The following is a 13,746-nucleotide window of genomic DNA, read 5'->3' as shown; positions in this document are numbered from 1 at the left end:
ACTTTGCTCTTCGTTTCCAAATAAAACCAGTGGTAAAACAATTGCAGACACTTATCACAAGGTCTTTATTAGGGCAATCTGGGTCAAGCAGGGTCAAGCGGTAGCAGTTTTATGGTTTTTCAAAGATTGAAGGTGCTATAGCTTAAGAGAGCAAATAAGATTTTGCAATGATGTCCCTCTCCATACCCCATTACAACAATTAAGCACATGCCCTTTACCTGATCCAAGCCATTAGCCTTTATGAGATGCATATTTACATTTTTGCATCTTAATATTTTTGTTTTTGTTTTGCTTTGTTTTTCTTCTCTTTTTTTTTTTTTTTTTTTTTTTTTTTTTTTTTAATTTATTTATTTTGTTTTGTAATGGCTGACCACATACTTTCTTTTTCCCAAAATTTCCATTCTTCAACTCCCCCAAACTTATTTGATGTTATCAGTTTGCTCTCTTAACCAAAGCAAGGGTTATGGTTAATTTTTCTATGGTTTGGGATAAGTGGAAGGTGTGGTGTTTAGGCTTATGAAGGTTTGGGTCAAGTGAAAAGTGGGGATGGCTTTTTGGCTTAGATGGTTAACAAAATATGGAGATGTGAATGCCTTGATCATATAAGTGCACAACATAAGCAAACCACCAGGAAAACTCAAGCAAAGTCTATCATGCAACCTGAGCGTAGTTCACTCATCAGTGTTTAGGCTCAAACCTCACCCGGCTATGCATCCACAAACTATCAAACTCAGCTCAGTTCTATGATCAACATTGAAACCCGTATGCAACTAGTCATGAACTAAAGATCTAATGTGGCTTGAAAACGTCTAAGGTACATACACTATATACATCAAGCAAACTACAATCCAGAATCAACCACAAGCAAAGCAAGTATCAACAAGATCAAAAACCATGCTAAAGCAGCATATTCACAAAAACAACCAACAAAGTAATCACCAAAAAGAAATGGATATATAAAATAAGGTTCTGGGACAAAAACAGTTAAATAACTACAACTGAAAAACAGAAAAATTAAATGACAACAAATAATAAAACTAAAATGGTCCAAGGCCAGCTCAATCTGCATCATCATGGGCCTGGTCATCCTCAGCAACTCCTGGGTCAGCAGCACCTCTAGCATCCTCAGAAGCTCCACCCCCCCAAAAGAAAGGAGCCTGGTCCCCAGGCCACCCCGTGTAAGCGTGATAATCAGCGGAGGTGGGGAACTGGTAATCGGGGGCAGAGTGCAGTGTGAATCTCCTGAAGGCATCAAACATGAAGGTCTGTCCGCGGTGGAGTGATGCCATCTGGCCCTCGTGCCTCTGCATGAAAGTATCCAGGCGGTCCTCCTGGCGCTGCATGAATGTGTCCATGCGACCCTCCAAGGCGTCAAAACGCTGATGGAAAGTAAGTGGAGGGTCAGAGGCAGCAGCATCATCTATGGGGACGTCTTCCTGGGGCTCAGCAAGATGAATAGGCTCGGGGGCAGGGGCTGCTACTGGCGCGCGGTCCTGGCAATAGGCAGAGATGTATCTGCTGTCAATGGCCCTGCCAGGACCCTCAAATGGTGGCGAGTGGACATCCACACCTGCCAACTGGCATAACTGGGTGATGAGGGATGGATGTCCTAGTGCTGACCCCGGTGCGGAGTTGGCGCAGCCAGCTATCTCCATGCAAATGATGGCCCCCAGATCCACGGTCCGCCGAGTCATGATACAATACATAAGCATGGACCGGGTCCAGTGTAGGTCAGAAACGTGGGAGCACGGGAGAATGTTGGCATGCACCAAAGCTGACCAAATGCGAGCCACCATAAGAAGATCTCTGCGTTTCACATGCAGAGGTAGCTGAGCTCGGTTCCTATGGAACCCACGTCCTGGCATACAGATGGCAGCCTCGACCACAGCAGGATCCATCGCAGTGTGGTTGTAGTTGCCATACTCGTTTTGCTCATCATCCCTCAGTGTGGTCCCCAAAAATTCATTTATCGTCCGAGCATCAAAGGGGACATGCACACCCCTAACATAACTGGTGAATGGGGCAAGCCCCTCCTGTCGCAGAGCGTTAGTGTAAAACTCCTTGACTACAGCTATGTTAGCCGGAAGTGGATAGGAACCGAGCGTTCCCCATCGTCGTCGGCGCATCTCTGCTTGAAATTCAGGGGCCTCGCCTGGCTCCAATTCGACCCTTCTCTCAAGAATAAATTTCTTTGCACTCACTGACTCAAAGTGCTTTTCATTGCGTTCTGTGAGGAAGATATCAGAATAGGGTCGAGATGGTTTACGCGGAGTTTGCCCTGATTTGCTCTGACGCGGGCGTTTGCTTGAAGATGCCATCTGTAGAAATTAAACAATAGAAATCCCAGGCAGACAGAATGAGTATAAAAAAATATAAACGGATGACCAGTGCATTTTACCGAAGAGGAAACTAGCCCTAGACTGGAATTGGAATTTAAAACAGAACTAAAAACACCTAAAATATGGGTTTCAGAGGGGAATTGCGCCGGGCTTAGCAATTCATGCGCCTGGCGCAGAGAGTGTAGAAAGCTCTCTGGAAGCGCGTGCGCTGGGCGCAAAACGTAATTGCGCCGGGCGCATACAATAGTGTATACTCTCTGGAACCAATTGCGCTGGGCGCAAAAATAAATTACGCCGGGCGCGAGTACGCGTTTTCAGAAAAATGGCCAGAACGGGCTGTTCCAAGATCAGAACGGCCGTTCTTAAATTCGAAACGGGCCATTCTGGAATTGGAACGGCCGGTTCCAATTTCCGAAACGGGCCGTTCTGGATATGGAACAGGGCGTTCCAAAGTCCAAAACGGGCCGTTCTGGAAATGGAACAGGGCGTTCCAAAGTCCAAAACGGGCCGTTCTGGAACCAGAACGGGCCGTTTCGCAGCTTCAGCCCTGGGTACCGCGCCTGGCTTGGTTGCACCCCAAAACAACACCCCAAAATCCCAAAAAGAAGAGGAAAAATGCAAGAAAAGGTTGAGTGTGAACCTACTGGAGGTGGAGTGCGTGGAGGAAGAAGGAAAGCCGCGTGGCAGGAGGGTTGGGAAAAAACGGAGGTTGAAGGAGATGAGTAGGAGTTGAGAGAGAGTTGAGAAAAGTGAGTGAAATGAGAAACGTGGGTGAGGAAGTTGAGTTAAGGCATTCGCGCGGTCGCGCCGGGCGTGAAATTACCCACGCCGGGCGCCATATCAGTAAAAATCAAAGGTTTGCCCTTTCTGGTGTGATGCCGGGCGTGGCAGATGGTAAGCCCGGTGCAATTAATGCTCAAACCTTCCAGTGGTCAATGCGCCCGGCACGCCAATAAATGTGCCGGGCGTGGTCGTTCCAGTGCTACAATGAAGTTTAGGCCGGGCGCAAAAATAAATTGCGCCCGGCGTGCGTCTTGACAGAGACCACAATGCTCTAGGTGCGCTGGGCGTGGATAAGACAAGCCCGGCGTGATTAACTCTTAAGCTCTCACCTAGGTTTTTCACTCCTCACACTCCTCACAAATTCAACTTAAATCTATCCACTCAAGCATGATTCACACACTCAACACAGAATATCAAACACAAACAACACAATACAACATACATATCATAGAACATAAATATCCACACAACAAGTCCTAGAACCAGTAATACAAACAATTATAACACAACAATAAACAATAAAAATTAAAAATAATAAGTAACTGCAAAACACATAAAAACAAAGTTCAGATCTCTGGGTTGCCTCCCAGGAAGCGCTTGTTTACTGTCCCGAGCCTGACAAGAAGAAACCTCAAGGGTCTCTAAAAGAAAGGATACAGCAAAGTCTTTCGACCTCTTCACCCAAGTAGGGTTTCAACCGCTGTCCATTCACAACCCAACTTCTTTGTGCCTCAGGATCTTCAATTTCTATGGCACCATAGGGTTTCACCTCCTTAACTCTGAAAGGGCCAGACCACTTTGATCTCAGTTTTCCAGGAAAGAGTTTGAGCCTGGAATTGAACAGAAGCACAGACTGGCCTGCCCTGAACTCTCTCTTCCGAATTCTCTTGTCATGATAGCTTTTGACCTTCTCCTTGTAGAGCTTAGATGATTCATAGGCTTGGAGCCTCAATTCATCAAGAGCATGCAGCTCCAGCTTCCTCTTCTCACCGGTGCTGAGAGGATCAAAATTCAACAGCTTCAAAGCCCAATAAGCTTTGTGCTCCAGTTCCACAGGAAGATGGCAAGCTTTTCCATACACCAACTGAAATGGAGTGAGACCAATTGGAGATTTGAAGGCGGTTCTATAAGCCCATAGAGCTTCATCAAGCTTTGTAGACCAGTCCTTCCTTGAAGCTGAAACAGTCTTTTCCAGAATCCTCTTGATCTCTCTGTTAGAGACCTCAGCTTGCCCATTGGTTTGAGGGTGATAGGCGGTGGCAACCTTATGATGGACTCCATAATGTTCTAGAGCCCTCTCCAACTGAGTATTGCAGAAGTGTGAACCTCCATCACTGATAAGTACCCTGGGGGTACCAAATCTGCTGAATATGTGCTTCTTGAGGAACTTCACCACTGTTTTGCCATCCGCCTTGGGTGTAGCAATGGCTTCAACCCATTTTGAGACATAGTCCACCGCCACGAGAATATACTCATTTGTGAAGGACGCAGGCAGTGGACCTACAAAATCTATGCCCCAGCAATCAAACACCTCAACTTCCTGCATGTTCTGTAAGGGCATCTCATGCTTCCTTGTGATTCCTCCGGCCCTTTGACAACTGTCACACTGCTTGGTGTGACTATGGGCATCTTTAAAGAGTGTTGGCCAATAGAATCCAGATTGAAGCACCTTGGCAGCTGTCCTCTCTCCATTGAAATGACCTCCATAGGGGGAGTTGTGACAGTGCCACAAAATACTCTTGGCCTCCTCTCTTGAGACACACCTCCTCAATAGGCCATCTGCACCAATCTTGAACAAGTGAGGGTCATCCCAAATGTAGTAGGTAGCATCACGGAGGAACTTCTTTTTCTGGTGCCATGTGAAATCTTCAGGGATTACTCCAGCTGCCTTGAAGTTTGCCAGGTCAGCAAACCAGGGTCGCTCTTGCACCATGAACAGCTTCTCATCAGGAAATTCCTCCAAGATCTCCCTCTCCTTCAGGGTCACCTCATCATTTATGAGCCTTGAGAGGTGATCAGCAACCAGATTCTCCTTGCCACTCTTATCTCTTATCTCCAAATCAAACTCTTGAAGCAGAAGAATCCACCTAATGAGTCTTGGCTTGGAATCCGGTTTGGTGAGTAAGTATTTAATGGCTGCATGATCTGTGAACACAACCACTTTGGAACCAATCAAATAGGACCGAAACTTTTCCAATGCAAACACTATGGCTAGCAACTCTTTTTCAGTAGTGGCATAATTGATTTGTGCCTCATTTAAAACCTTGCTAGCATAGTGAATGGCATGAAAAATTTTAGTCCTTCTTTGGCCTAAGACTGCCCCAACCGCATAATCACTAGCATCACACATGAGTTCAAAATCCAGTTTCCAATCTGGTGCAGTGATTATGGGTGCAGAGGTGAGTCTAGCCTTCAAAGCTTCAAAAGCCTTCATACAAGAATCATTAAAACAAAAAGGAGTGTCTTTGTTTAGGAGATTGCTCAGGGGTTTGGCTATCATTGAAAAATCTTTTATAAAGCGCCTGTAAAAGCCAGCATGCCCTAAGAAACTCCTAATACCTTTGACATTGATGGGTGGAGGAAGTTTTTCTATTACCTCCACTTTGGCTGGGTCAACTTCAATGCCCTTGTGAGAAATCTTGTGCCCCAGAACTATCCCCTCGGTCACCATGAAATGGCATTTTTCCCAGTTGAGTATAAGGTTGGTCTCCAAGCATCTTCTAAGCACCACTTCAAGATTAGTCAGGCATTCGTCAAATGAAGACCCGAACACGGAGAAATCGTCCATGAAGACCTCAATGCTCTTCTCCACCAGGTCGGAGAATATAGCTAGCATGCATCGTTGAAATGTTGCAGGAGCATTGCACAACCCAAATGGCATCTTCCGATAAGCAAAGATACCAAAAGGACAAGTGAAAGCGGTCTTCTCCTGATCTTCCGGATCCACCACAATCTGGTTGTAACCTGAATACCCATCAAGAAAGCAATAATAAGCTTGACCAGCTAATCTCTCAAGCATCTGATCCATGAATGGGAGTGGGAAATGATCCTTCCTGGTAGATCAGAACCACCGTCATGCCACCCTTCTTTGGAACTACTTGCACAGGGCTCACCCATGCACTATCAGAAATAGGGTAGATCATGCCGGCATCTAACAGCTTAATCACTTCCTTCTTCACCACCTCTTTCATCACAGGATTAAGCCTCCTCTGTGGTTGAGCAACTGGCTTGTACTCATCCTCCATAAATATTTTATGCATGCAATAGGCTGGGCTAATTCCCTTGAGATCAGAAATAGACCAACCAATTGCCCCTTGGTAGAACTTCAGAACTCTCACAAGTTTCTCCTCCTCCAATGGGGATAAGGAGCTACTTATGATAACCGGCTTGCTTCCACCTTCATCTAGAAACACATACTTTAGATGAGAAGGGAGTATCTTCAACTCTAGCTTCGGGGTGATCACCTCCCCATCATCCTTCGAATCTTCCATGTGTACTGAGTCCGGTGTCACCTCCTTATATGAGTCAAGGCTCCTCAAACATGCCTCAACCTCTCTATCTTCTTCTTCATGGAGGTATTCAACCATATTGACTAAGACTTTTTCCAAAGAGTTAGTGAAAGAGATATGCTTTCTGGAGTCTTCAACAAGTTCATCAATGACATCAACCCGGAAGCAACTGCTCTTGTCCTTGGGGTAGTGCATGGCATCAAACACATCAAAGTTAACCTCTTCATCATTCACTCTCACCTTAAGCTTCCCATCATCCACATCAATTAGAACTCTTGCAGTCTTCATGAATGGTCGGCCAAGAATGAGAGGTACATCAACGTCCTCTTCAATATCCATCACCACGAAATCAGCGGGAAATAAGAAACGGTCCACCTTCACCAGAACATCCTCCACAATGCCATGAGGATACTTCACAGATCGATCCGCCAACTGCAAAGTCATGCGAGTAGGCTTCACCTCCAAATCGCCAATCCTCTGAAGCATAGATAAGGGCATAAGATTGATGCTAGCCCCCAAATCAAGCAAAGCCTTCCCAATAGCTAAACTCCCAATAGTGACTGGGAGAGTGAAACTACCAGGGTCCTTGGATTTTGTTGGCAACATCTTCTGAATAATGGCACTACACCCCGCCTCCAATGTAATGGTCTCCTCTTCAAAATACTTTCTCTTCTTGGTGAGGAGCTCTTTCATGAACTTGGCATATGTAGGCATTTGCTCTAATGCCTCGGAGAACGGAATGTTAATTTGCAGGGTCTTGAAAATCTCCAAGAACCGAGCATATTGCCTCTCCTTATCACTTTTTGAAGGTGCATGAGGATACGGTAAGCTCTTGGTGGGTGGCACCTTCACAATATTCCTCTCCTCCATGGGTGCCTTATTCTTTTCTCTACTGATTCTTTCTTTCTCTTTTTCAAGTTCTTTTTCTTTCTCCTTCTTTTTGTCATTTTCAATTTTTTCTTTATTCTCTACAACCGACTCACTTCCTCCACTCCTTCTCCACATTCCTGGGCCCTCTAAGATGATCTCTTCATCAACACTATCATCATCATCTTTGCCTGTGTCACTCTTCTCCTTGCTCTCATCATTCTTCTCGCTCTCCTTCACCACAAATTCCCGACCACTCCTTGTAGATACTACATTCAAGTGCCCCTTCGGGTTTTGTTCAGTGTTGGCTGAGAAAGAACCTTTATGCTGCTCTGCTAGCTGCTTTGCTATTTGCCCCACCTGTATCTCCAAATTTTTAATTGAGGCATCAGTGTTCTTTTGGTTGGACATAGACAGCTGCATGAATTGTTGCAAGGTGTCTTCCAATTTGGTGGTTCTCTCATACAAAGGTGAGTGTTGGTGTTGATGTGGAGGTCTGCTACTTGATGAAGCATTCATGTCTGGTTTGTTTCCACCATAGTTATTTCTCCACCCCTGATTTGAATTTTGCGGATAGGGATGTTGAGAGAAATTTTGCCGCCCTTGATTCCCCATGTAATTCACTTCTGCACCTTGGGGATCAGAAGATCCGGCACAATAACCATTATGGTGGTCACCTCCACAAAAATCACATGCCATCACTTGTTGCATAGGAGGAGCATTAGAGTGCATAGCTTGAAGTTGTTGAGGAAGCTTGGCCATCTGTTGATTCAAAGCTTCAATTTGTTGGGAAAGTATCTTGTTTTGAGCCAACACCGCATCTTGAGTACTCAACTCCAAAACTCCTCTCTTGGTTGAAGAACTTCTACCATGCTGGCTCCTGAAGTCTGTGGAAGCCATGGACTCAATGATTGTGATAGCTTCTTCAGCAGTTCTGAACATGACTGACCCTCCAAAAGAAGCATCCAATATCATCTTGGTTTGAGGTTGTAGCCCATTACAGAAAGTTTGAACTTGAAGCTCCACCTCAAAACCATGATTCGGGCACCTCCTCAACAATGATTTGTACCTCTCCCATGCTTCACATAGTGGCTCATCAGCACCTTGAGCAAAAGTAGCAATAGCAGTTCTGGCTTCAGTGTTCTTAGATGGGGGAAAGAACCTGGCTAAGAATTTGGTCTCCACATCCTTCCAAGTTGTCAGGCTTTGGTTTGGCTGAGAATGAAGCCAAGCCTTAGCCTTACTATTCAGAGAAAATGGAAACAACCTCATGAAAAGTGCCTCTTCATCAGCCCCAGAAACTCCAACTGAACCACACAACTCATAGAAAGTGTAGAGATGAGTGTGTGGGTCTTCATGATCCAGGCCAGAAAATTGATGAGAACTGATAAGCTGTAGCAGTGCAGGCTTCATTTCTGCTAGTTTGTCGTTCATTGTAGGCCTCACAATGCTTGAGAACTCCCTCGGGCTAGTGTAGGTGAAAGTATCACCTATAGTGCGCCTCCGGGTGTGATTGTCATTGTGAGTACCATCTCCACCTTCCATAGTGAACTCAGGAATGTCAGAAACAAAAGCTTCAGGAAACTGAATGGTTGGTTGGCTAACTGGATTTGCTCTAGTCCTCCTTCTCCTCCTATTGCTATTATTCCTCCTTGCCGTGCGTTCAATCTCAGGATCGTTCAACAATGGCTCAGAAGAAACAGTACCTCTGGTTCGGATGGTACCTTGCATACAAGAGAAAACCAAAGACTAGAGTGCACAAGTCAGCCCAAAGAATTAGTTGCTGAAATAGAAATTAGCAATAAAAGTAAAGGAACAAGTCACAAATAGCTATAAATACTAAATCGCCATTCTAATCCCCGGCAACGGCGCCAAAAACTTGTTGAGATTTCCGTTGAAGTACTTTTATTTACAATTATAGATTAGGTTACTTCCTTCAACGGACTCAAACACGGCAAGTGTACCGGCCGTACAAGTAGTAAAAATATCGTATCCACAGGGATTAGAAGGTAATATAAGCATTTATTGACTATTCGTGACTAAAGAATAATTCCAATTTCATAGTTTGTGCAGTGAATGCAATGTTGTGACTTTTGGAATGAAAGCTGTAAATAAATATTGTTTTGTGAGTGGAAAAGGTAAGGAATGGTATTGTGGTAATGTGAGGTTGTGGGGGTTTGATTTCACCAAAGAAACACTAATGTATCCTTAATCTCTTGTTACATTCATTATTTAGTCAATCCTAAATTTACTCAGACCTAATTCCTTAGAGAAAGAGTCTAGGTGCAAAATATTGAATATCAATCCCTTGAGTACTCAATACCTCCACCTGCATTACCGGTTAGGGTTTTAAGACTACTAATGGGTCAAGCCCTATCCCTAGGTACAATTCCCACTAGGCATATGTTCAGAACTAATTTCAAGGATATTTCCCAATACTCAATGAAACCTTAAATCATGCAAAGGGTGATCAAGCCAAAGCAAGCATTAAGCATGGAATCATACACAACAAGGAATGAAACAAAACATATATATCATTAACACAAAGGGATTACAATAGAGTTTGTTGGTTACATCAAAACCCCAATACAATGGATAGAACCTCTCAAAACAAAGAGGGGAAAACTAAAATAGAGATGGAAGAGGAAAGGAAGAACCGAAGGAAAGACCCACACACGAACGGCTTCAAGCTCCGAGAATCCCTTCTACAGCTCCCAAAACGCGCCCAATGTGTGAATGAGGGAGAAAACCCTCGAAATTTTCCTTTTATGCAGCCTGAGGAAACAAATTAGGGTTATTGCGCCCGGCGCGTTACACTTCGCGCCCGGCGCGGGCTTCCCCTGATGCTCAATGTGCTCTCGGCCTTGAATTGTGCCCGGCGCAATTATAAATTGCGCCCGGCGTGGTTGCCTGCTCTGCTCCTTAATTCTTTTTCCACTCCTTTGGCCTTGTTATCCTCAATTCTCTACTTGAATACCTGCATATACAAAATAAACCAAAATGAGAACAATTATATTGCAATGATACAAAGAATGGAAGAATTTGATCATTAAATCTTGTATAAGTCTCATCCAAAAAGAGGTAAAATTGAGACTTAACACTTCCAACGTAGCGAAGAGATTAGTCACTGCTATCGGCGGTGGATATTCCAGGGACGAATAAAAAAATAATAATTAATGAGTACTCTTTTTCTTTTACAACTCAATTAATGAGTAATTAGGAGCTATTAAAATGTAAGAATGTTATAAATATCCCTTTTATCCTTGTCAAAAGAATTAATTTAAAAGAAAATGATAGTGATTTGTATAAGACAGTTTATGATTTTTATAAAATATTAAATTTTATTTTTCATATTTTTGTTCTTTTAAAAATTCGAGTATATCTATTTTTTCTTAAATAATGAAAAAATTTGGAAAATATTTTTTTTCTCTTTCACTTCTTAAAGTCTCCAATTATCATTTGTCAATTTTATTTGTATTGATATATAAATTTTGAAAAAGGTAAAATTGATACATCATGATTTTGTTTTATAGAATTTGTGTCACCTAGCTCGATCAGATCGAACTCGACCAGGCTAAGTTGGCCTCCTCTTGGCTCATCACCATAAAGTAAAGTCCTAGATAATTAACTTCTAATGGTTAATAGAATATCTTGGCACGAATATCTCCACACAATTACTAGAATACATCTTCAAAATATCAATACATTATCTTTATGTATTTTATCTCTCGCGTCCTTACAAGTTCACATGTGATGTTCGAGTGAACGAGCTCTCGTGTCTTTTTGTGTTCACACATGATAACCACCGAGCAAATGAACTCTCATGTCCTTACAAGTTCGCATGCGATATTCAAACGAAAGAGCTCTCACGTCTTTCCAAATTCACACGCAATGATCGAGTATATGAGCTCTCGTGTCCTTACAAGTTCACATGTGATATCCAAGCAAACAAGCTCTCACATCTTTTCGCGTTCTTAGGTGATGTCCGAGCAAACGAGCTTTTGCGTCTTTACAAGTACACATGTGATGACCAAGAAAACGAGCTATTGCATCCTTACAAGTTCACACGTGATATTCAAGTGAATGATCTCTTATGTCTTTTCGAGTTCACACGTGATGACTGAGCAAATGAGCTCATGTGTCCTTATAAGTTCATACTCAATGTCCAAATGAACGAGCCCTCGCGTCTTTCCAAGTTCTTACGCGATGTTTGAGTGAACAAACTATTGCATTCTTACAAGTTCACACATGATTCTCAAGCGAATAAACTATCAAATTCTCATGTGATTTTTGAGTGAACAAACTCTTACACATACTTATGTGATATCCGAGCAAACAACCTCTTGCGTTCTTACGAATTCTTATAAGACCAAGCACAATTTTTAAGCAAACATAGAACAAAAAGCACAAATATAGTAATGAGAACTAAATCAACAAATCATAACTAATCAAGCATCATACACGGTCAACACCAACGTTTTTTCTCATACAAAACAAAATACAACGAAAGCCCCATCAACCATCAATATCCCTAGGACCTTTGCTCACAACACCAATGCTTTTCTCACTAGAAATTGAAGCCCGAGCGGCAGATGCCAATCCACCCCACAAGCTTGTTATCGATAACATTCAAGTCCACACTCAACTTACTATAAGAAAAATTTGGCATGTGAAATGCCACTTAATAGATGACCTTCTAAAAATTGGAAAACATCTTCTCGAATGTAGCATTCTCTAATTTTGCCACACAAGCCTAACAATCCATAGTTTAGGCTAACAGTAACGACCGCTCGAATGTCAAATGTTGAACCTCCTCAACATACTTATCATACTCCCACAAAGTTTCATTCTTTTCCACAATAAGCTTTGCCAAACAGGTTACTACCACATCTCCCTCTTCCTCAAAACTCGTCTTTCACAATTTAAGCGCTCCTTCTCAATTTCTAATCACACACAAGTCACATCCAGAGCCACCCTCTTTGTCTGGCTACTATCTAACTCGACATGCATAATATTAACCTCTGCCCTTAAGGCCTTAATCTCCTTGGGACTCAATCCTCCATCTTGCAACGATGCATTGTCAGCCTTAACTTTAGAATTATCACTCTTTGACATCGTATGCAAGAAACCTACATCAAACAACCAATTAGAATCACTACAAACTATACCTTACACAAACTCCCACAAAAATGCAACGACAAATAAATATACCTCACTATTTCAGAGTGCAAGAGGCTACCAGTGAAACAAAGAATGAACAAGAATGGGAACTGTAACATTGTAAAAAAAAAAAAAAAAAGAGGCTGATTCAGTAGCCCAGAACGGGCCGTTCCCAAACTGGAACGGGCCGTTCCACACTACTGAATTGAACTACATATTGTAGTTGAGAACGGGCCGTTCCGGCAAGGAGAACGGGCCGTTCTAGGAAGGAGAACGGGCCGTTCCGGAGGGAGAATGGGCCGTTCCGGAGGGAGAACGGGCTGTTCCTGAGGGAGAACGTGCCGTTCCGGATGAGTCCCGGAACGGGCCGTTCTGTTTTCAGAACGGGCCGTTCTGGGCGTGGATTTTGTGCATGATCTGGGAGTTCAGAACGGGCCGTTCCGGTATCGGTACGGGCCGTTCTGGCCACTCCAGATTGCCTATAAATAGGGGTGAAGGGGGGGCCGTGAGGAGTTCTGGTTCTAGAGAGAAGTTTTAGAGAGAAGGTCTCTGGGTCAGTGAGCTCCTTTCTCTCCCAAATTTCTCTGTTTAACTCCTTTTCTCCTCTAGATCAATAACTCCTTCTGTCTTTTCTTGAATTTCAGATTAGAAAGCTTGTTTTGGGAGGACTGAAGTTTCGAGTTGAGCCTCGAGGGGAAATTATACTTTTGATTCAGTCTTTGGCTATCTGAGCCAATCTTCAGGTAAGGGAAGCTAGAATGTTTGTTATTTAGGATGTATGTGAGTTTACAAACTCAATGGGAATAGGCTGGACGCAGGTTGAGTATGCCAGGTGTGGAAGAGCTTAGAGCTCTTGGGTTGGTGTTAGGCTAGGCGCGAGCTGACTACGCCAAGCGTAATTATATTTATAAATAATTATTTTAAATTGATGCTTATGCATGTTTAAAGTTGAAATGTTAGATTATATATAGGTGGTATATGATGTATGGTGCGGTGTGATTCATATGTATGCTTTGTGATGATACGTATGAATGTTCGAATATGATATGACATGTGTATATGTTCATGAGTATGTTTATTGATCATAA

At 43.2% G+C, this 13,746-nt stretch overlaps 1 non-coding gene across 1 annotated transcript; it reads left to right on the top strand.

Annotated features, from left to right (window-relative positions):
• The first annotated feature begins 8,528 nt into the window (after positions 1 to 8,528).
• Positions 8,529 to 8,634, top strand: LOC145952227 (small nucleolar RNA R71). Its single transcript, XR_014429906.1, has one exon. It is a non-coding gene; the product is annotated as a small nucleolar RNA R71 (small nucleolar RNA).
• The last annotated feature ends 5,112 nt before the right edge of the window (positions 8,635 to 13,746 follow it).

Source organism: Cajanus cajan, chromosome 9, assembly GCF_000230855.2.
Source record: "Cajanus cajan strain Asha chromosome 9, NIPB_CcT2T_4, whole genome shotgun sequence".
Taxonomy (NCBI): domain Eukaryota; kingdom Viridiplantae; phylum Streptophyta; class Magnoliopsida; order Fabales; family Fabaceae; genus Cajanus; species Cajanus cajan.
This window is presented reverse-complemented; position numbering and strand designations above follow the sequence as displayed.